General features: G+C 51.2%; 38 non-coding genes across 38 annotated transcripts; 31 read left to right on the forward strand and 7 right to left on the reverse strand.

Annotated features, from left to right (window-relative positions):
• Positions 1–187: 187 nt before the first annotated feature.
• Trnag-gcc (transfer RNA glycine (anticodon GCC)) lies at positions 188–258 on the forward strand. Its single transcript has one exon. It is a non-coding gene; the product is annotated as a tRNA-Gly (tRNA).
• Positions 259–553: 295 nt separating this feature from the next.
• Positions 554–626, forward strand: Trnam-cau (transfer RNA methionine (anticodon CAU)). The gene has a single exon. It is a non-coding gene; the product is annotated as a tRNA-Met (tRNA).
• A 456-nt stretch (positions 627–1,082) lies between these two features.
• On the forward strand, positions 1,083–1,154 carry Trnae-cuc (transfer RNA glutamic acid (anticodon CUC)). The gene has a single exon. It is a non-coding gene; the product is annotated as a tRNA-Glu (tRNA).
• A 253-nt stretch (positions 1,155–1,407) lies between these two features.
• On the forward strand, positions 1,408–1,481 carry Trnai-aau (transfer RNA isoleucine (anticodon AAU)). The gene has a single exon. It is a non-coding gene; the product is annotated as a tRNA-Ile (tRNA).
• Positions 1,482–2,231: 750 nt separating this feature from the next.
• Trnag-ucc (transfer RNA glycine (anticodon UCC)) lies at positions 2,232–2,303 on the reverse strand. The gene has a single exon. It is a non-coding gene; the product is annotated as a tRNA-Gly (tRNA).
• A 320-nt stretch (positions 2,304–2,623) lies between these two features.
• On the forward strand, positions 2,624–2,694 carry Trnag-gcc (transfer RNA glycine (anticodon GCC)). Its single transcript has one exon. It is a non-coding gene; the product is annotated as a tRNA-Gly (tRNA).
• A 295-nt stretch (positions 2,695–2,989) lies between these two features.
• On the forward strand, positions 2,990–3,062 carry Trnam-cau (transfer RNA methionine (anticodon CAU)). The gene has a single exon. It is a non-coding gene; the product is annotated as a tRNA-Met (tRNA).
• Positions 3,063–3,518: 456 nt separating this feature from the next.
• Positions 3,519–3,590, forward strand: Trnae-cuc (transfer RNA glutamic acid (anticodon CUC)). The gene has a single exon. It is a non-coding gene; the product is annotated as a tRNA-Glu (tRNA).
• A 253-nt stretch (positions 3,591–3,843) lies between these two features.
• Trnai-aau (transfer RNA isoleucine (anticodon AAU)) lies at positions 3,844–3,917 on the forward strand. Its single transcript has one exon. It is a non-coding gene; the product is annotated as a tRNA-Ile (tRNA).
• Positions 3,918–4,667: 750 nt separating this feature from the next.
• On the reverse strand, positions 4,668–4,739 carry Trnag-ucc (transfer RNA glycine (anticodon UCC)). Its single transcript has one exon. It is a non-coding gene; the product is annotated as a tRNA-Gly (tRNA).
• Positions 4,740–5,059: 320 nt separating this feature from the next.
• Trnag-gcc (transfer RNA glycine (anticodon GCC)) lies at positions 5,060–5,130 on the forward strand. Its single transcript has one exon. It is a non-coding gene; the product is annotated as a tRNA-Gly (tRNA).
• A 295-nt stretch (positions 5,131–5,425) lies between these two features.
• On the forward strand, positions 5,426–5,498 carry Trnam-cau (transfer RNA methionine (anticodon CAU)). Its single transcript has one exon. It is a non-coding gene; the product is annotated as a tRNA-Met (tRNA).
• A 321-nt stretch (positions 5,499–5,819) lies between these two features.
• Trnae-cuc (transfer RNA glutamic acid (anticodon CUC)) lies at positions 5,820–5,891 on the forward strand. Its single transcript has one exon. It is a non-coding gene; the product is annotated as a tRNA-Glu (tRNA).
• A 246-nt stretch (positions 5,892–6,137) lies between these two features.
• On the forward strand, positions 6,138–6,211 carry Trnai-aau (transfer RNA isoleucine (anticodon AAU)). Its single transcript has one exon. It is a non-coding gene; the product is annotated as a tRNA-Ile (tRNA).
• A 749-nt stretch (positions 6,212–6,960) lies between these two features.
• On the reverse strand, positions 6,961–7,032 carry Trnag-ucc (transfer RNA glycine (anticodon UCC)). The gene has a single exon. It is a non-coding gene; the product is annotated as a tRNA-Gly (tRNA).
• A 320-nt stretch (positions 7,033–7,352) lies between these two features.
• Positions 7,353–7,423, forward strand: Trnag-gcc (transfer RNA glycine (anticodon GCC)). The gene has a single exon. It is a non-coding gene; the product is annotated as a tRNA-Gly (tRNA).
• A 295-nt stretch (positions 7,424–7,718) lies between these two features.
• Positions 7,719–7,791, forward strand: Trnam-cau (transfer RNA methionine (anticodon CAU)). The gene has a single exon. It is a non-coding gene; the product is annotated as a tRNA-Met (tRNA).
• Positions 7,792–8,247: 456 nt separating this feature from the next.
• Positions 8,248–8,319, forward strand: Trnae-cuc (transfer RNA glutamic acid (anticodon CUC)). Its single transcript has one exon. It is a non-coding gene; the product is annotated as a tRNA-Glu (tRNA).
• A 253-nt stretch (positions 8,320–8,572) lies between these two features.
• On the forward strand, positions 8,573–8,646 carry Trnai-aau (transfer RNA isoleucine (anticodon AAU)). The gene has a single exon. It is a non-coding gene; the product is annotated as a tRNA-Ile (tRNA).
• Positions 8,647–9,398: 752 nt separating this feature from the next.
• Trnag-ucc (transfer RNA glycine (anticodon UCC)) lies at positions 9,399–9,470 on the reverse strand. Its single transcript has one exon. It is a non-coding gene; the product is annotated as a tRNA-Gly (tRNA).
• Positions 9,471–9,790: 320 nt separating this feature from the next.
• Trnag-gcc (transfer RNA glycine (anticodon GCC)) lies at positions 9,791–9,861 on the forward strand. The gene has a single exon. It is a non-coding gene; the product is annotated as a tRNA-Gly (tRNA).
• Positions 9,862–10,156: 295 nt separating this feature from the next.
• On the forward strand, positions 10,157–10,229 carry Trnam-cau (transfer RNA methionine (anticodon CAU)). The gene has a single exon. It is a non-coding gene; the product is annotated as a tRNA-Met (tRNA).
• Positions 10,230–10,685: 456 nt separating this feature from the next.
• On the forward strand, positions 10,686–10,757 carry Trnae-cuc (transfer RNA glutamic acid (anticodon CUC)). Its single transcript has one exon. It is a non-coding gene; the product is annotated as a tRNA-Glu (tRNA).
• A 253-nt stretch (positions 10,758–11,010) lies between these two features.
• Trnai-aau (transfer RNA isoleucine (anticodon AAU)) lies at positions 11,011–11,084 on the forward strand. Its single transcript has one exon. It is a non-coding gene; the product is annotated as a tRNA-Ile (tRNA).
• A 750-nt stretch (positions 11,085–11,834) lies between these two features.
• On the reverse strand, positions 11,835–11,906 carry Trnag-ucc (transfer RNA glycine (anticodon UCC)). The gene has a single exon. It is a non-coding gene; the product is annotated as a tRNA-Gly (tRNA).
• A 320-nt stretch (positions 11,907–12,226) lies between these two features.
• Trnag-gcc (transfer RNA glycine (anticodon GCC)) lies at positions 12,227–12,297 on the forward strand. Its single transcript has one exon. It is a non-coding gene; the product is annotated as a tRNA-Gly (tRNA).
• A 295-nt stretch (positions 12,298–12,592) lies between these two features.
• On the forward strand, positions 12,593–12,665 carry Trnam-cau (transfer RNA methionine (anticodon CAU)). The gene has a single exon. It is a non-coding gene; the product is annotated as a tRNA-Met (tRNA).
• Positions 12,666–13,121: 456 nt separating this feature from the next.
• Trnae-cuc (transfer RNA glutamic acid (anticodon CUC)) lies at positions 13,122–13,193 on the forward strand. The gene has a single exon. It is a non-coding gene; the product is annotated as a tRNA-Glu (tRNA).
• Positions 13,194–13,446: 253 nt separating this feature from the next.
• On the forward strand, positions 13,447–13,520 carry Trnai-aau (transfer RNA isoleucine (anticodon AAU)). Its single transcript has one exon. It is a non-coding gene; the product is annotated as a tRNA-Ile (tRNA).
• A 750-nt stretch (positions 13,521–14,270) lies between these two features.
• Trnag-ucc (transfer RNA glycine (anticodon UCC)) lies at positions 14,271–14,342 on the reverse strand. Its single transcript has one exon. It is a non-coding gene; the product is annotated as a tRNA-Gly (tRNA).
• A 320-nt stretch (positions 14,343–14,662) lies between these two features.
• Trnag-gcc (transfer RNA glycine (anticodon GCC)) lies at positions 14,663–14,733 on the forward strand. The gene has a single exon. It is a non-coding gene; the product is annotated as a tRNA-Gly (tRNA).
• Positions 14,734–15,028: 295 nt separating this feature from the next.
• On the forward strand, positions 15,029–15,101 carry Trnam-cau (transfer RNA methionine (anticodon CAU)). Its single transcript has one exon. It is a non-coding gene; the product is annotated as a tRNA-Met (tRNA).
• A 321-nt stretch (positions 15,102–15,422) lies between these two features.
• Trnae-cuc (transfer RNA glutamic acid (anticodon CUC)) lies at positions 15,423–15,494 on the forward strand. Its single transcript has one exon. It is a non-coding gene; the product is annotated as a tRNA-Glu (tRNA).
• Positions 15,495–15,740: 246 nt separating this feature from the next.
• Trnai-aau (transfer RNA isoleucine (anticodon AAU)) lies at positions 15,741–15,814 on the forward strand. Its single transcript has one exon. It is a non-coding gene; the product is annotated as a tRNA-Ile (tRNA).
• A 748-nt stretch (positions 15,815–16,562) lies between these two features.
• On the reverse strand, positions 16,563–16,634 carry Trnaa-ugc (transfer RNA alanine (anticodon UGC)). The gene has a single exon. It is a non-coding gene; the product is annotated as a tRNA-Ala (tRNA).
• A 323-nt stretch (positions 16,635–16,957) lies between these two features.
• On the forward strand, positions 16,958–17,028 carry Trnag-gcc (transfer RNA glycine (anticodon GCC)). The gene has a single exon. It is a non-coding gene; the product is annotated as a tRNA-Gly (tRNA).
• A 295-nt stretch (positions 17,029–17,323) lies between these two features.
• Positions 17,324–17,396, forward strand: Trnam-cau (transfer RNA methionine (anticodon CAU)). Its single transcript has one exon. It is a non-coding gene; the product is annotated as a tRNA-Met (tRNA).
• Positions 17,397–17,717: 321 nt separating this feature from the next.
• Positions 17,718–17,789, forward strand: Trnae-cuc (transfer RNA glutamic acid (anticodon CUC)). The gene has a single exon. It is a non-coding gene; the product is annotated as a tRNA-Glu (tRNA).
• The last annotated feature ends 106 nt before the right edge of the window (positions 17,790–17,895 follow it).

Consider the following 17,895-nt stretch of genomic DNA (forward strand, 5'->3'; position numbering starts at 1 on the left):
CCTTTGGCAAGAGTCGTCGCGTGCGTGCGCCGCAAGAGTACTTAGGCGATCGCGTTCGGGCGTCATTTTTAAGCAGTGCAGTGCAGGATTCAGCGTCTGTAGCATTCTCTCGAGAGGATGCGACGGCGCTGGACGGCAGTCCCACTTTCCCCACAGACGTCTGCCGCGGAAAGCACCAGGAAGCTGAGCATCGGTGGTTCAGTGGTAGAATGCTCGCCTGCCACGCGGGCGGCCCGGGTTCGATTCCCGGCCGATGCATCATTTTGTTTTTTCTCCGATAGTGGTGCTGCGTGTCTTTCGCAGTCGAACTGCGTGAGCCATGAGAATGAACCGTGGTATTTCCGTGTGGAAATAACCAAACATGCAGCGCGCACGACTGCTCGTTTGGACTCTTATGTGCTATTGTACATACTGGCGTCGGCCTAGCATCGCAAGTTGCCTGTCGCGCCGGGAATGGACGTGTAGCAACTGAAAAAAATGAGCCAGGAAGTGCAGACTCTCTACCCCTGGTATTTGGTAGTTACAGAGATTCCAGAAGGCGTGGCGGTCACTTGCCTCGGTAGCGCAGTAGGCAGCGCGTAAGTCTCATAATCTTAAGGTCGTGAGTTCGATCCTCACCCGGGGCATTTAATTTACTTTCGTCCACAGCTAAATTGACGGCTCTGGGGTTTGCGAAGGAGCGAAACACTTCGTACTTTGTTATCCACAAGGCTTCAACGACTCAGCGTGATAATGTTTACTTCCCGTTATTACTACCTGCAGTTCTTACGAAAAATTTTCAAGGAACAATGTACTAGTAATAAAACTGAATTTCGTACGATATAACGTGTAAAGTCACACAATGTATGACCTGCTGTATGATGACAGGCAGCAGGTCTTTACTTGCGAAATAAGTAAATAAATATTACTACTTACAGCTTTGCTTTTCCTCCTACCCCTGTAACAACGAGGCATAAAGCAATGGATTGTGACTTTTGACATGCGCGCCTCGCCATGGGCGCGCGAAAAGGTGCTCGCAAACAGGGAAAGTGCGACACGGAAAGCGAGTAGACCGGGTGTAAACCCCGAGAAAAATGTGCACGTCCGGTGTTGTCTAGTGGCTAGGATACCTGGCTCTCACCCAGGAGGCCCGGGTTCGATTCCCGGTACCGGAACGGAATTTTTTCGGAAAAAATCACGACAAGTTTTGACCCTGCGAAATGCTGTTTCACATCCTCCTCGCATTATAGCTACTGGTTCATTAACGTCAGCTGAAAACAGCCGAGAGAAACGGGCAAGCAATGAAATTACTACGAGCAGCGGAATAAAGAAGAGACGCTGGTCCACTGTTGGACTGCTACCATAGAAATGTTACATGGCAATACGCAGAGCAATTCCCGCGAAGCGATGGAAGGCTGTCTGCACCGAGGCCCGTTAGCTCAGTTGGTTAGAGCGTCGTGCTAATAACGCGAAGGTCGTGGGTTCGATCCCCCCACGGGCCACTACGATTTCACTCTTTCAAAAAGGCAGCGCCGATTTCGGCGGGGAAGTATGGTGACAAAGAAATCGTCACATTGTGTGGGAACTGATAGGGGACCAGAACGTGACTTGTCGGGACGCGCTAAAACACTTCACTGGTCACAGCACGGTGAACGCACAGTTTCTCGTCCGATCACCGCTACTGCGCGAAAGTGGACGTTGTCAGTGCTTGGGCGGGTGACCGCCTGCGAACACACGGCACTGCCGATAGTTTCAATTCGTATTTCTCTTTCCTCTTCGGTTTCGGAGCTGCAGCGCTATTCGGTCAAGGGCACTGGCGCCACAATTTGCCTCTCGGTATGCCAAGTCGCGCCGTGCGGCCACAGTGAAATGAAGGAGCGTGTTGAAAAATTTTCAACAAAGAAAAAAAAAAAAAGAAATCTACTAGTAATAAAACTGAATTTGTCTGACAGAACATGTAAAATCAGATAATACATGATAACAGGCAGCAGGTATTTACTTGAGGCATAAGTAATGTGGTGCCCGCCCGCCTCGCCATACCTCTCTCAGTCGTTTTGCGTGCTTGTCCTTTTTATATAGGCCGATTGGAGAGCGTCAGCTCTCGCGTCAGACGAGCAAAGTCGAGACAAGTCGAGACTCAAGGTGAATCGACGCACACGCTATAGGGTGGCCTGCAGCGAGTAAGATGGGGAAAGAAACATTAATTGAAGGACGCGTGGCAAAAGTACTCATACGCAAAAGTAAAAGCCGGCTGCGGTGGCCGGGAATCGAACCCGGATCAACTGCTTGGAAGGCAACTATGCTGACCATTACACCACCACCGCACGGTTTCCGTCCGCGCACGCCGCGCTGTGTCTGCTTCCCGCCTGTCGTCGGCGGCTCAAGGTGGTCGTAGCTGTAGGCGCATTACGGGGTAGGCGAGCGCATCCAGACAGCGTCTCTACGCACATTTCGCGTCCTTTGGCAAGAGTCGTCGCGTGCGTGCGCCGCAAGAGTACTTAGGCGATCGCGTTCGGGCGTCATTTTTAAGCAGTGCAGTGCAGGATTCAGCGTCTGTAGCATTCTCTCGAGAGGATGCGACGGCGCTGGACGGCAGTCCCACTTTCCCCACAGACGTCTGCCGCGGAAAGCACCAGGAAGCTGAGCATCGGTGGTTCAGTGGTAGAATGCTCGCCTGCCACGCGGGCGGCCCGGGTTCGATTCCCGGCCGATGCATCATTTTGTTTTTTCTCCGATAGTGGTGCTGCGTGTCTTTCGCACTCGAACTGCGTGAGCCATGAGAATGAACCGTGGTATTTCCGTGTGGAAATAACCAAACATGCAGCGCGCACGACTGCTCGTTTGGACTCTTATGTGCTATTGTACATACTGGCGTCGGCCTAGCATCGCAAGTTGCCTGTCGCGCCGGGAATGGACGTGTAGCAACTGAAAAAAATGAGCCAGGAAGTGCAGACTCTCTACCCCTGGTATTTGGTAGTTACAGAGATTCCAGAAGGCGTGGCGGTCACTTGCCTCGGTAGCGCAGTAGGCAGCGCGTAAGTCTCATAATCTTAAGGTCGTGAGTTCGATCCTCACCCGGGGCATTTAATTTACTTTCGTCCACAGCTAAATTGACGGCTCTGGGGTTTGCGAAGGAGCGAAACACTTCGTACTTTGTTATCCACAAGGCTTCAACGACTCAGCGTGATAATGTTTACTTCCCGTTATTACTACCTGCAGTTCTTACGAAAAATTTTCAAGGAACAATGTACTAGTAATAAAACTGAATTTCGTACGATATAACGTGTAAAGTCACACAATGTATGACCTGCTGTATGATGACAGGCAGCAGGTCTTTACTTGCGAAATAAGTAAATAAATATTACTACTTACAGCTTTGCTTTTCCTCCTACCCCTGTAACAACGAGGCATAAAGCAATGGATTGTGACTTTTGACATGCGCGCCTCGCCATGGGCGCGCGAAAAGGTGCTCGCAAACAGGGAAAGTGCGACACGGAAAGCGAGTAGACCGGGTGTAAACCCCGAGAAAAATGTGCACGTCCGGTGTTGTCTAGTGGCTAGGATACCTGGCTCTCACCCAGGAGGCACGGGTTCGATTCCCGGTACCGGAACGGAATTTTTTCGGAAAAAATCACGACAAGTTTTGACCCTGCGAAATGCTGTTTCACATCCTCCTCGCATTATAGCTACTGGTTCATTAACGTCAGCTGAAAACAGCCGAGAGAAACGGGCAAGCAATGAAATTACTACGAGCAGCGGAATAAAGAAGAGACGCTGGTCCACTGTTGGACTGCTACCATAGAAATGTTACATGGCAATACGCAGAGCAATTCCCGCGAAGCGATGGAAGGCTGTCTGCACCGAGGCCCGTTAGCTCAGTTGGTTAGAGCGTCGTGCTAATAACGCGAAGGTCGTGGGTTCGATCCCCCCACGGGCCACTACGATTTCACTCTTTCAAAAAGGCAGCGCCGATTTCGGCGGGGAAGTATGGTGACAAAGAAATCGTCACATTGTGTGGGAACTGATAGGGGACCAGAACGTGACTTGTCGGGACGCGCTAAAACACTTCACTGGTCACAGCACGGTGAACGCACAGTTTCTCGTCCGATCACCGCTACTGCGCGAAACTGGACGTTGTCAGTGCTTGGGCGGGTGACCGCCTGCGAACACACGGCACTGCCGATAGTTTCAATTCGTATTTCTCTTTCCTCTTCGGTTTCGGAGCTGCAGCGCTATTCGGTCAAGGGCACTGGCGCCACAATTTGCCTCTCGGTATGCCAAGTCGCGCCGTGCGGCCACAGTGAAATGAAGGAGCGTGTTGAAAAATTTTCAACAAAGAAAAAAAAAAAAAGAAATCTACTAGTAATAAAACTGAATTTGTCTGACAGAACATGTAAAATCAGATAATACATGATAACAGGCAGCAGGTATTTACTTGAGGCATAAGTAATGTGGTGCCCGCCCGCCTCGCCATACCTCTCTCAGTCGTTTTGCGTGCTTGTCCTTTTTATATAGGCCGATTGGAGAGCGTCAGCTCTCGCGTCAGACGAGCAAAGTCGAGACAAGTCGAGACTCAAGGTGAATCGACGCACACGCTATAGGGTGGCCTGCAGCGAGTAAGATGGGGAAAGAAACATTAATTGAAGGACGCGTGGCAAAAGTACTCATACGCAAAAGTAAAAGCCGGCTGCGGTGGCCGGGAATCGAACCCGGATCAACTGCTTGGAAGGCAACTATGCTGACCATTACACCACCACCGCACGGTTTCCGTCCGCGCACGCCGCGCTGTGTCTGCTTCCCGCCTGTCGTCGGCGGCTCAAGGTGGTCGTAGCTGTAGGCGCATTACGGGGTAGGCGAGCGCATCCAGACAGCGTCTCTACGCACATTTCGCGTCCTTTGGCAAGAGTCGTCGCGTGCGTGCGCCGCAAGAGTACTTAGGCGATCGCGTTCGGGCGTCATTTTTAAGCAGTGCAGTGCAGGATTCAGCGTCTGTAGCATTCTCTCGAGAGGATGCGACGGCGCTGGACGGCAGTCCCACTTTCCCCACAGACGTCTGCCGCGGAAAGCACCAGGAAGCTGAGCATCGGTGGTTCAGTGGTAGAATGCTCGCCTGCCACGCGGGCGGCCCGGGTTCGATTCCCGGCCGATGCATCATTTTGTTTTTTCTCCGATAGTGGTGCTGCGTGTCTTTGGCACTCGAACTGCGTGAGCCATGAGAATGAACCGCGGTATTTCCGTGTGGAAATAACCAAACATGCAGCGCGCACGACTGCTCGTTTGGACTCTTGTGTGCTATTGTACATACTGGCGTCGGCCTAGCATCGCAAGTTGCCTGTCGCGCCGGGAATGCACGTGTAGCAACAGAAAAAAATGAGCCAGGAAGTGCAGACTCTCTACCACTGGTATTTGGTACTTACCGAGATTCCAGAAGGCGTGGCGATCACTTGCCTCGGTAGCGCAGTAGGCAGCGCGTAAGTCTCATAATCTTAAGGTCGTGAGTTCGATCCTCACCCGGGGCATTTAATTTACACACAGCTAAATTGACGCCTCTGGGGTTTGCGAAGGAGCGAAACACTTTGTACTTTGTTATCCACAAGGCTTCACCGACTCAGCGTGATAATGTTTACTTCCCGTTATTACTACTTGCAGTTGTTATGTAAAATTTTCAAGGAAAAAAGTACTAGTAATAAAACTGAATTTCGTACGATATAACGTGTAAAGTCACACAATGTATGACCTGATGTATGATGACAGGCAGCAGGTCTTTACTTGCGAAATAAGTAAATAAATATTACTACTTACAGCTTTGCTTTTCCTCCTACCCCTGTAACAAGCGCACGTCCGGTGTGGTCTAGTGGCTAGGATACCTGGCTCTCACCCAGGAGGCCCGGGTTCGATTCCCGGTACCGGAACGGAATTTTTTCGGAAAAAATCACGACAAGCGAAAGGCTGTTTCACGTCCTTCTCGCATTATAGCTACTGGTTCATAAACGTCAGCTGAAAACAGTCGAGAGAAACGGGCACGCAATGAAATTACTACGAGCAGCGGAATAAAGGGAGAAGAGACGCTGGTCCACTGTTGGACTGCTACCATAGAAATGTTACATGGCAATACGCAGAGCAATTCCCGCGAAGCGATGGAAGACTGTCTGCACCGAGGCCCGTTAGCTCAGCTGGTTAGAGCGTCGTGCTAATAACGCGAAGGTCGTGGGTTCGATCCCCCCACGCGCCACTACGATTTCACTCTTTCAAAAAGGCAACGCCGATTTCGGCGGGGAAGTATGGTGACAAAGAAATCGTCACATTGTGTGGGAACTGATAGGGGACCAGAACGTGACTTGTCGGGACGCGCTAAAACACTTCACTGGTCACAGCACGGTGAACGCACAGTTTCTCGTCCGATCACCGCTACTGCGCGAAACTGGACGTTGTCAGTGCTTGGGCGGGTGACCGCCTGCGAACACACGGCACTGCCGATAGTTTCAATTCGTATTTCTCTTTCCTCTTCGGTTTCGGAGCTGCAGCGCTATTCGGTCAAGGGCACTGGCGCCACATTTTGCCTCTCGGTATGCCAAGTCGCGCCGTGCGGCCACAGTGAAATGAAGGAGCGTGTTGAAAAATTTTCAACAAAGAAAAAAAAAAAAGAAATCTACTAATAATAAAACTGAATTTGTCTGACAGAACATGTAAAATCAGATAATACATGATAACAGGCAGCAGGTATTTACTTGAGGCATAAGTAATGTGGTGCCCGCCCGCCTCGCCATACCTCTCTCAGTCGTTTTGCGTGCTTGTCCTTTTTATATAGGCCGATTGGAGAGCGTCAGCTCTCGCGTCAGACGAGCAAAGTCGAGACAAGTCGAGACTCAAGGTGAATCGACGCACACGCTATAGGGTGGCCTGCAGCGAGTAAGATGGGGAAAGAAACATTAATTGAAGGACGCGTGGCAAAAGTACTCATACGCAAAAGTAAAAGCCGGCTGCGGTGGCCGGGAATCGAACCCGGATCAACTGCTTGGAAGGCAACTATGTTGACCATTACACCACCACCGCACGGTTTCCGTCCGCGCACGCCGCGCTGTGTCTGCTTCCCGCCTGTCGTCGGCGGCTCAAGGTGGTCGTAGCTGTAGGCGCATTACGGGGTAGGCGAGCGCATCCAGACAGCGTCTCTACGCACATTTCGCGTCCTTTGGCAAGAGTCGTCGCGTGCGTGCGCCGCAAGAGTACTTAGGCGATCGCGTTCGGGCGTCATTTTTAAGCAGTGCAGTGCAGGATTCAGCGTCTGTAGCATTCTCTCGAGAGGATGCGACGGCGCTGGACGGCAGTCCCACTTTCCCCACAGACGTCTGCCGCGGAAAGCACCAGGAAGCTGAGCATCGGTGGTTCAGTGGTAGAATGCTCGCCTGCCACGCGGGCGGCCCGGGTTCGATTCCCGGCCGATGCATCATTTTGTTTTTTCTCCGATAGTGGTGCTGCGTGTCTTTCGCACTCGAACTGCGTGAGCCATGAGAATGAACCGTGGTATTTCCGTGTGGAAATAACCAAACATGCAGCGCGCACGACTGCTCGTTTGGACTCTTATGTGCTATTGTACATACTGGCGTCGGCCTAGCATCGCAAGTTGCCTGTCGCGCCGGGAATGGACGTGTAGCAACTGAAAAAAATGAGCCAGGAAGTGCAGACTCTCTACCCCTGGTATTTGGTAGTTACAGAGATTCCAGAAGGCGTGGCGGTCACTTGCCTCGGTAGCGCAGTAGGCAGCGCGTAAGTCTCATAATCTTAAGGTCGTGAGTTCGATCCTCACCCGGGGCATTTAATTTACTTTCGTCCACAGCTAAATTGACGGCTCTGGGGTTTGCGAAGGAGCGAAACACTTCGTACTTTGTTATCCACAAGGCTTCAACGACTCAGCGTGATAATGTTTACTTCCCGTTATTACTACCTGCAGTTCTTACGAAAAATTTTCAAGGAACAATGTACTAGTAATAAAACTGAATTTCGTACGATATAACGTGTAAAGTCACACAATGTATGACCTGCTGTATGATGACAGGCAGCAGGTCTTTACTTGCGAAATAAGTAAATAAATATTACTACTTACAGCTTTGCTTTTCCTCCTACCCCTGTAACAACGAGGCATAAAGCAATGGATTGTGACTTTTGACATGCGCGCCTCGCCATGGGCGCGCGAAAAGGTGCTCGCAAACAGGGAAAGTGCGACACGGAAAGCGAGTAGACCGGGTGTAAACCCCGAGAAAAATGTGCACGTCCGGTGTTGTCTAGTGGCTAGGATACCTGGCTCTCACCCAGGAGGCCCGGGTTCGATTCCCGGTACCGGAACGGAATTTTTTCGGAAAAAATCACGACAAGTTTTGACCCTGCGAAAGGCTGTTTCACATCCTCCTCGCATTATAGCTACTGGTTCATTAACGTCAGCTGAAAACAGCCGAGAGAAACGGGCAAGCAATGAAATTACTACGAGCAGCGGAATAAAGAAGAGACGCTGGTCCACTGTTGGACTGCTACCATAGAAATGTTACATGGCAATACGCAGAGCAATTCCCGCGAAGCGATGGAAGGCTGTCTGCACCGAGGCCCGTTAGCTCAGTTGGTTAGAGCGTCGTGCTAATAACGCGAAGGTCGTGGGTTCGATCCCCCCACGGGCCACTACGATTTCACTCTTTCAAAAAGGCAGCGCCGATTTCGGCGGGGAAGTATGGTGACAAAGAAATCGTCACATTGTGTGGGAACTGATAGGGGACCAGAACGTGACTTGTCGGGACGCGCTAAAACACTTCACTGGTCACAGCACGGTGAACGCACAGTTTCTCGTCCGATCACCGCTACTGCGCGAAACTGGACGTTGTCAGTGCTTGGGCGGGTGACCGCCTGCGAACACACGGCACTGCCGATAGTTTCAATTCGTATTTCTCTTTCCTCTTCGGTTTCGGAGCTGCAGCGCTATTCGGTCAAGGGCACTGGCGCCACATTTTGCCTCTCGGTATGCCAAGTCGCGCCGTGCGGCCACAGTGAAATGAAGGAGCGTGTTGAAAAATTTTCAACAAAGAAAAAAAAAAAAAAAGAAATCTACTAATAATAAAACTGAATTTGTCTGACAGAACATGTAAAATCAGATAATACATGATAACAGGCAGCAGGTATTTACTTGAGGCATAAGTAATGTGGTGCCCGCCCGCCTCGCCATACCTCTCTCAGTCGTTTTGCGTGCTTGTCCTTTTTATATAGGCCGATTGGAGAGCGTCAGCTCTCGCGTCAGACGAGCAAAGTCGAGACAAGTCGAGACTCAAGGTGAATCGACGCACACGCTATAGGGTGGCCTGCAGCGAGTAAGATGGGGAAAGAAACATTAATTGAAGGACGCGTGGCAAAAGTACTCATACGCAAAAGTAAAAGCCGGCTGCGGTGGCCGGGAATCGAACCCGGATCAACTGCTTGGAAGGCAACTATGCTGACCATTACACCACCACCGCACGGTTTCCGTCCGCGCACGCCGCGCTGTGTCTGCTTCCCGCCTGTCGTCGGCGGCTCAAGGTGGTCGTAGCTGTAGGCGCATTACGGGGTAGGCGAGCGCATCCAGACAGCGTCTCTACGCACATTTCGCGTCCTTTGGCAAGAGTCGTCGCGTGCGTGCGCCGCAAGAGTACTTAGGCGATCGCGTTCGGGCGTCATTTTTAAGCAGTGCAGTGCAGGATTCAGCGTCTGTAGCATTCTCTCGAGAGGATGCGACGGCGCTGGACGGCAGTCCCACTTTCCCCACAGACGTCTGCCGCGGAAAGCACCAGGAAGCTGAGCATCGGTGGTTCAGTGGTAGAATGCTCGCCTGCCACGCGGGCGGCCCGGGTTCGATTCCCGGCCGATGCATCATTTTGTTTTTTCTCCGATAGTGGTGCTGCGTGTCTTTCGCAGTCGAACTGCGTGAGCCATGAGAATGAACCGTGGTATTTCCGTGTGGAAATAACCAAACATGCAGCGCGCACGACTGCTCGTTTGGACTCTTATGTGCTATTGTACATACTGGCGTCGGCCTAGCATCGCAAGTTGCCTGTCGCGCCGGGAATGGACGTGTAGCAACTGAAAAAAATGAGCCAGGAAGTGCAGACTCTCTACCCCTGGTATTTGGTAGTTACAGAGATTCCAGAAGGCGTGGCGGTCACTTGCCTCGGTAGCGCAGTAGGCAGCGCGTAAGTCTCATAATCTTAAGGTCGTGAGTTCGATCCTCACCCGGGGCATTTAATTTACTTTCGTCCACAGCTAAATTGACGGCTCTGGGGTTTGCGAAGGAGCGAAACACTTCGTACTTTGTTATCCACAAGGCTTCAACGACTCAGCGTGATAATGTTTACTTCCCGTTATTACTACCTGCAGTTCTTACGAAAAATTTTCAAGGAACAATGTACTAGTAATAAAACTGAATTTCGTACGATATAACGTGTAAAGTCACACAATGTATGACCTGCTGTATGATGACAGGCAGCAGGTCTTTACTTGCGAAATAAGTAAATAAATATTACTACTTACAGCTTTGCTTTTCCTCCTACCCCTGTAACAACGAGGCATAAAGCAATGGATTGTGACTTTTGACATGCGCGCCTCGCCATGGGCGCGCGAAAAGGTGCTCGCAAACAGGGAAAGTGCGACACGGAAAGCGAGTAGACCGGGTGTAAACCCCGAGAAAAATGTGCACGTCCGGTGTTGTCTAGTGGCTAGGATACCTGGCTCTCACCCAGGAGGCCCGGGTTCGATTCCCGGTACCGGAACGGAATTTTTTCGGAAAAAATCACGACAAGTTTTGACCCTGCGAAATGCTGTTTCACATCCTCCTCGCATTATAGCTACTGGTTCATTAACGTCAGCTGAAAACAGCCGAGAGAAACGGGCAAGCAATGAAATTACTACGAGCAGCGGAATAAAGAAGAGACGCTGGTCCACTGTTGGACTGCTACCATAGAAATGTTACATGGCAATACGCAGAGCAATTCCCGCGAAGCGATGGAAGGCTGTCTGCACCGAGGCCCGTTAGCTCAGTTGGTTAGAGCGTCGTGCTAATAACGCGAAGGTCGTGGGTTCGATCCCCCCACGGGCCACTACGATTTCACTCTTTCAAAAAGGCAGCGCCGATTTCGGCGGGGAAGTATGGTGACAAAGAAATCGTCACATTGTGTGGGAACTGATAGGGGACCAGAACGTGACTTGTCGGGACGCGCTAAAACACTTCACTGGTCACAGCACGGTGAACGCACAGTTTCTCGTCCGATCACCGCTACTGCGCGAAACTGGACGTTGTCAGTGCTTGGGCGGGTGACCGCCTGCGAACACACGGCACTGCCGATAGTTTCAATTCGTATTTCTCTTTCCTCTTCGGTTTCGGAGCTGCAGCGCTATTCGGTCAAGGGCACTGGCGCCACAATTTGCCTCTCGGTATGCCAAGTCGCGCCGTGCGGCCACAGTGAAATGAAGGAGCGTGTTGAAAAATTTTCAACAAAGAAAAAAAAAAAAAGAAATCTACTAGTAATAAAACTGAATTTGTCTGACAGAACATGTAAAATCAGATAATACATGATAACAGGCAGCAGGTATTTACTTGAGGCATAAGTAATGTGGTGCCCGCCCGCCTCGCCATACCTCTCTCAGTCGTTTTGCGTGCTTGTCCTTTTTATATAGGCCGATTGGAGAGCGTCAGCTCTCGCGTCAGACGAGCAAAGTCGAGACAAGTCGAGACTCAAGGTGAATCGACGCACACGCTATAGGGTGGCCTGCAGCGAGTAAGATGGGGAAAGAAACATTAATTGAAGGACGCGTGGCAAAAGTACTCATACGCAAAAGTAAAAGCCGGCTGCGGTGGCCGGGAATCGAACCCGGATCAACTGCTTGGAAGGCAACTATGCTGACCATTACACCACCACCGCACGGTTTCCGTCCGCGCACGCCGCGCTGTGTCTGCTTCCCGCCTGTCGTCGGCGGCTCAAGGTGGTCGTAGCTGTAGGCGCATTACGGGGTAGGCGAGCGCATCCAGACAGCGTCTCTACGCACATTTCGCGTCCTTTGGCAAGAGTCGTCGCGTGCGTGCGCCGCAAGAGTACTTAGGCGATCGCGTTCGGGCGTCATTTTTAAGCAGTGCAGTGCAGGATTCAGCGTCTGTAGCATTCTCTCGAGAGGATGCGACGGCGCTGGACGGCAGTCCCACTTTCCCCACAGACGTCTGCCGCGGAAAGCACCAGGAAGCTGAGCATCGGTGGTTCAGTGGTAGAATGCTCGCCTGCCACGCGGGCGGCCCGGGTTCGATTCCCGGCCGATGCATCATTTTGTTTTTTCTCCGATAGTGGTGCTGCGTGTCTTTCGCACTCGAACTGCGTGAGCCATGAGAATGAACCGTGGTATTTCCGTGTGGAAATAACCAAACATGCAGCGCGCACGACTGCTCGTTTGGACTCTTATGTGCTATTGTACATACTGGCGTCGGCCTAGCATCGCAAGTTGCCTGTCGCGCCGGGAATGGACGTGTAGCAACTGAAAAAAATGAGCCAGGAAGTGCAGACTCTCTACCCCTGGTATTTGGTAGTTACAGAGATTCCAGAAGGCGTGGCGGTCACTTGCCTCGGTAGCGCAGTAGGCAGCGCGTAAGTCTCATAATCTTAAGGTCGTGAGTTCGATCCTCACCCGGGGCATTTAATTTACTTTCGTCCACAGCTAAATTGACGGCTCTGGGGTTTGCGAAGGAGCGAAACACTTCGTACTTTGTTATCCACAAGGCTTCAACGACTCAGCGTGATAATGTTTACTTCCCGTTATTACTACCTGCAGTTCTTACGAAAAATTTTCAAGGAACAATGTACTAGTAATAAAACTGAATTTCGTACGATATAACGTGTAAAGTCACACAATGTATGACCTGCTGTATGATGACAGGCAGCAGGTCTTTACTTGCGAAATAAGTAAATAAATATTACTACTTACAGCTTTGCTTTTCCTCCTACCCCTGTAACAACGAGGCATAAAGCAATGGATTGTGACTTTTGACATGCGCGCCTCGCCATGGGCGCGCGAAAAGGTGCTCGCAAACAGGGAAAGTGCGACACGGAAAGCGAGTAGACCGGGTGTAAACCCCGAGAAAAATGTGCACGTCCGGTGTTGTCTAGTGGCTAGGATACCTGGCTCTCACCCAGGAGGCACGGGTTCGATTCCCGGTACCGGAACGGAATTTTTTCGGAAAAAATCACGACAAGTTTTGACCCTGCGAAATGCTGTTTCACATCCTCCTCGCATTATAGCTACTGGTTCATTAACGTCAGCTGAAAACAGCCGAGAGAAACGGGCAAGCAATGAAATTACTACGAGCAGCGGAATAAAGAAGAGACGCTGGTCCACTGTTGGACTGCTACCATAGAAATGTTACATGGCAATACGCAGAGCAATTCCCGCGAAGCGATGGAAGGCTGTCTGCACCGAGGCCCGTTAGCTCAGTTGGTTAGAGCGTCGTGCTAATAACGCGAAGGTCGTGGGTTCGATCCCCCCACGGGCCACTACGATTTCACTCTTTCAAAAAGGCAGCGCCGATTTCGGCGGGGAAGTATGGTGACAAAGAAATCGTCACATTGTGTGGGAACTGATAGGGGACCAGAACGTGACTTGTCGGGACGCGCTAAAACACTTCACTGGTCACAGCACGGTGAACGCACAGTTTCTCGTCCGATCACCGCTACTGCGCGAAACTGGACGTTGTCAGTGCTTGGGCGGGTGACCGCCTGCGAACACACGGCACTGCCGATAGTTTCAATTCGTATTTCTCTTTCCTCTTCGGTTTCGGAGCTGCAGCGCTATTCGGTCAAGGGCACTGGCGCCACAATTTGCCTCTCGGTATGCCAAGTCGCGCCGTGCGGCCACAGTGAAATGAAGGAGCGTGTTGAAAAATTTTCAACAAAGAAAAAAAAAAAAAGAAATCTACTAGTAATAAAACTGAATTTGTCTGACAGAACATGTAAAATCAGATAATACATGATAACAGGCAGCAGGTATTTACTTGAGGCATAAGTAATGTGGTGCCCGCCCGCCTCGCCATACCTCTCTCAGTCGTTTTGCGTGCTTGTCCTTTTTATATAGGCCGATTGGAGAGCGTCAGCTCTCGCGTCAGACGAGCAAAGTCGAGACAAGTCGAGACTCAAGGTGAATCGACGCACACGCTATAGGGTGGCCTGCAGCGAGTAAGATGGGGAAAGAAACATTAATTGAAGGACGCGTGGCAAAAGTACTCATACGCAAAAGTAAAAGCCGGCTGCGGTGGCCGGGAATCGAACCCGGATCAACTGCTTGGAAGGCAACTATGCTGACCATTACACCACCACCGCACGGTTTCCGTCCGCGCACGCCGCGCTGTGTCTGCTTCCCGCCTGTCGTCGGCGGCTCAAGGTGGTCGTAGCTGTAGGCGCATTACGGGGTAGGCGAGCGCATCCAGACAGCGTCTCTACGCACATTTCGCGTCCTTTGGCAAGAGTCGTCGCGTGCGTGCGCCGCAAGAGTACTTAGGCGATCGCGTTCGGGCGTCATTTTTAAGCAGTGCAGTGCAGGATTCAGCGTCTGTAGCATTCTCTCGAGAGGATGCGACGGCGCTGGACGGCAGTCCCACTTTCCCCACAGACGTCTGCCGCGGAAAGCACCAGGAAGCTGAGCATCGGTGGTTCAGTGGTAGAATGCTCGCCTGCCACGCGGGCGGCCCGGGTTCGATTCCCGGCCGATGCATCATTTTGTTTTTTCTCCGATAGTGGTGCTGCGTGTCTTTGGCACTCGAACTGCGTGAGCCATGAGAATGAACCGCGGTATTTCCGTGTGGAAATAACCAAACATGCAGCGCGCACGACTGCTCGTTTGGACTCTTGTGTGCTATTGTACATACTGGCGTCGGCCTAGCATCGCAAGTTGCCTGTCGCGCCGGGAATGCACGTGTAGCAACAGAAAAAAATGAGCCAGGAAGTGCAGACTCTCTACCACTGGTATTTGGTACTTACCGAGATTCCAGAAGGCGTGGCGATCACTTGCCTCGGTAGCGCAGTAGGCAGCGCGTAAGTCTCATAATCTTAAGGTCGTGAGTTCGATCCTCACCCGGGGCATTTAATTTACACACAGCTAAATTGACGCCTCTGGGGTTTGCGAAGGAGCGAAACACTTTGTACTTTGTTATCCACAAGGCTTCACCGACTCAGCGTGATAATGTTTACTTCCCGTTATTACTACTTGCAGTTGTTATGTAAAATTTTCAAGGAAAAAAGTACTAGTAATAAAACTGAATTTCGTACGATATAACGTGTAAAGTCACACAATGTATGACCTGATGTATGATGACAGGCAGCAGGTCTTTACTTGCGAAATAAGTAAATAAATATTACTACTTACAGCTTTGCTTTTCCTCCTACCCCTGTAACAAGCGCACGTCCGGTGTGGTCTAGTGGCTAGGATACCTGGCTCTCACCCAGGAGGCCCGGGTTCGATTCCCGGTACCGGAACGGAATTTTTTCGGAAAAAATCACGACAAGCGAAAGGCTGTTTCACGTCCTTCTCGCATTATAGCTACTGGTTCATAAACGTCAGCTGAAAACAGTCGAGAGAAACGGGCACGCAATGAAATTACTACGAGCAGCGGAATAAAGGGAGAAGAGACGCTGGTCCACTGTTGGACTGCTACCATAGAAATGTTACATGGCAATACGCAGAGCAATTCCCGCGAAGCGATGGAAGACTGTCTGCACCGAGGCCCGTTAGCTCAGCTGGTTAGAGCGTCGTGCTAATAACGCGAAGGTCGTGGGTTCGATCCCCCCACGCGCCACTACGATTTCACTCTTTCAAAAAGGCAACGCCGATTTCGGCGGGGAAGTATGGTGACAAAGAAATCGTCACATTGTGTGGGAGCTGATAGGGGACCAGAACACGACTCGTCGGGACGCGCTAAGACACTTCACTGGTCACAGCACGGTGAACACACAGTTTCTCGTCCGATCACCGCTACTGCGCGAAGCTGGGCGTTGTCAGTGCTTGGGCGGGTGACCGCCTGCGAGCACACGGCACTGCCGATAGTTTCAATTCGTATTTCTCTTTCCTCTTCGGTTTCGGAGCTGCAGCGCTATTCGGTCAAGGGCACTGGCACCACATTTTGCCTCTCGGTATGCCAAGTCGCGCCGTGCGGCCACAGTGAAGTGAAGGAGCGTGTTGAAAAATTTTCAACAAAGAAAAAAAAAATGAAATGTACTAGTAATAAAACTGAATTTGTCTGACAGAACATGTAAAATCAGACAATATATGATAACAGGCAGCAGGTATCTACTTGAGGCATAAGTAATGTGGTGCCCGCCCGCCTCGCCATACCTCTCTCAGTCGTTTTGCGTGCTTGTCCTTTTTATATAGGCCGATTGGAGAGCGTCAGCTCTCGCGTCAGCTGAGCAAAGTCGAGACAAGTCGAGACTCAAGGAGAATCGACGCAAACGCTATAGGGTGGCCTGCAGCGAGTAAGATGGGGAAAGAAACATTAATTGAAGGACGCGTGGCAAAAGTACTCATACGCAAAAGTAAAAGCCGGCTGCGGTGGCCGGGAATCGAACCCGGATCAACTGCTTGCAAGGCAACTATGCTGACCATTACACCACCACCGCACGGTTTCCGTCCGCGCACGCCGCGCTGTGTCTGCTTCCCGCCTGTCGGCGGCGGCTCAAGGTGGTCGTAGCTGTAGGCGCATTACGGGGTAGGCGAGCGCATCCAGACAGCGTCTCTACGCACATTTCGCGTCCTTTGGCAAGAGTCGTCGCGTGCGTGCGCCGCAAGAGTACTTAGGCGATCGCGTTCGGGCGTCATTTTTAAGCAGCAGTGCAGTGCAGGATTCAGCGTCTGTAGCATTCTCTCGAGAGGATGCGACGGCCCTGGACGGCAGTCCCACTTTCCCCGCAGACGTCTGCCGCGGAAAGCACCAGGAAGCTGAGCATCGGTGGTTCAGTGGTAGAATGCTCGCCTGCCACGCGGGCGGCCCGGGTTCGATTCCCGGCCGATGCATCATTTTGTTTTTTCTCCGATAGTGGTGCTGCGTGTCTTTGGCACTCGAACTGCGTGAGCCATGAGAATGAACCGCGGTATTTCCGTGTGGAAATAACCAAACATGCAGCGCGCACGACTGCTCGTTTGGACTCTTGTGTGCTATTGTACATACTGGCGTCGGCCTAGCATCGCAAGTTGCCTGTCGCGCCGGGAATGCACGTGTAGCAACAGAAAAAAATGAGCCAGGAAGTGCAGACTCTCTACCACTGGTATTTGGTACTTACCGAGATTCCAGAAGGCGTGGCGATCACTTGCCTCGGTAGCGCAGTAGGCAGCGCGTAAGTCTCATAATCTTAAGGTCGTGAGTTCGATCCTCACCCGGGGCATTTAATTTACACACAGCTAAATTGACGCGTCTGGGGTTTGCGAAGGAGCGAAACACTTTGTACTTTGTTATCCACAAGGCTTCACCGACTCAGCGTGATAATGTTTACTTCCCGTTATTACTACTTGCAGTTGTTATGTAAAATTTTCAAGGAAAAAAGTACTAGTAATAAAACTGAATTTCGTACGATATAACGTGTAAAGTCACACAATGTATGACCTGATGTATGATGACAGGCAGCAGTTCTTTACTTGCGAAATAAGTAAATAAATATTACTACTTACAGCTTTGCTTTTCCTCCTACCCCTGTAACAAGCGCACGTCCGGTGTGGTCTAGTGGCTAGGATACCTGGCTCTCACCCAGGAGGCCCGGGTTCGATTCCCGGTACCGGAACGGAATTTTTTCGGAAAAAATCACGACAAGCGAAAGGCTGTTTCACGTCCTCCTCGCATTATAGCTACTGGTTCATAAACGTCAGCTGAAAACAGTCGAGAGAAAC

Source organism: Schistocerca cancellata, unplaced genomic scaffold, assembly GCF_023864275.1.
Source record: "Schistocerca cancellata isolate TAMUIC-IGC-003103 unplaced genomic scaffold, iqSchCanc2.1 HiC_scaffold_1083, whole genome shotgun sequence".
In the NCBI taxonomy this organism is placed as follows: Eukaryota; Metazoa; Arthropoda; class Insecta; order Orthoptera; family Acrididae; genus Schistocerca; species Schistocerca cancellata.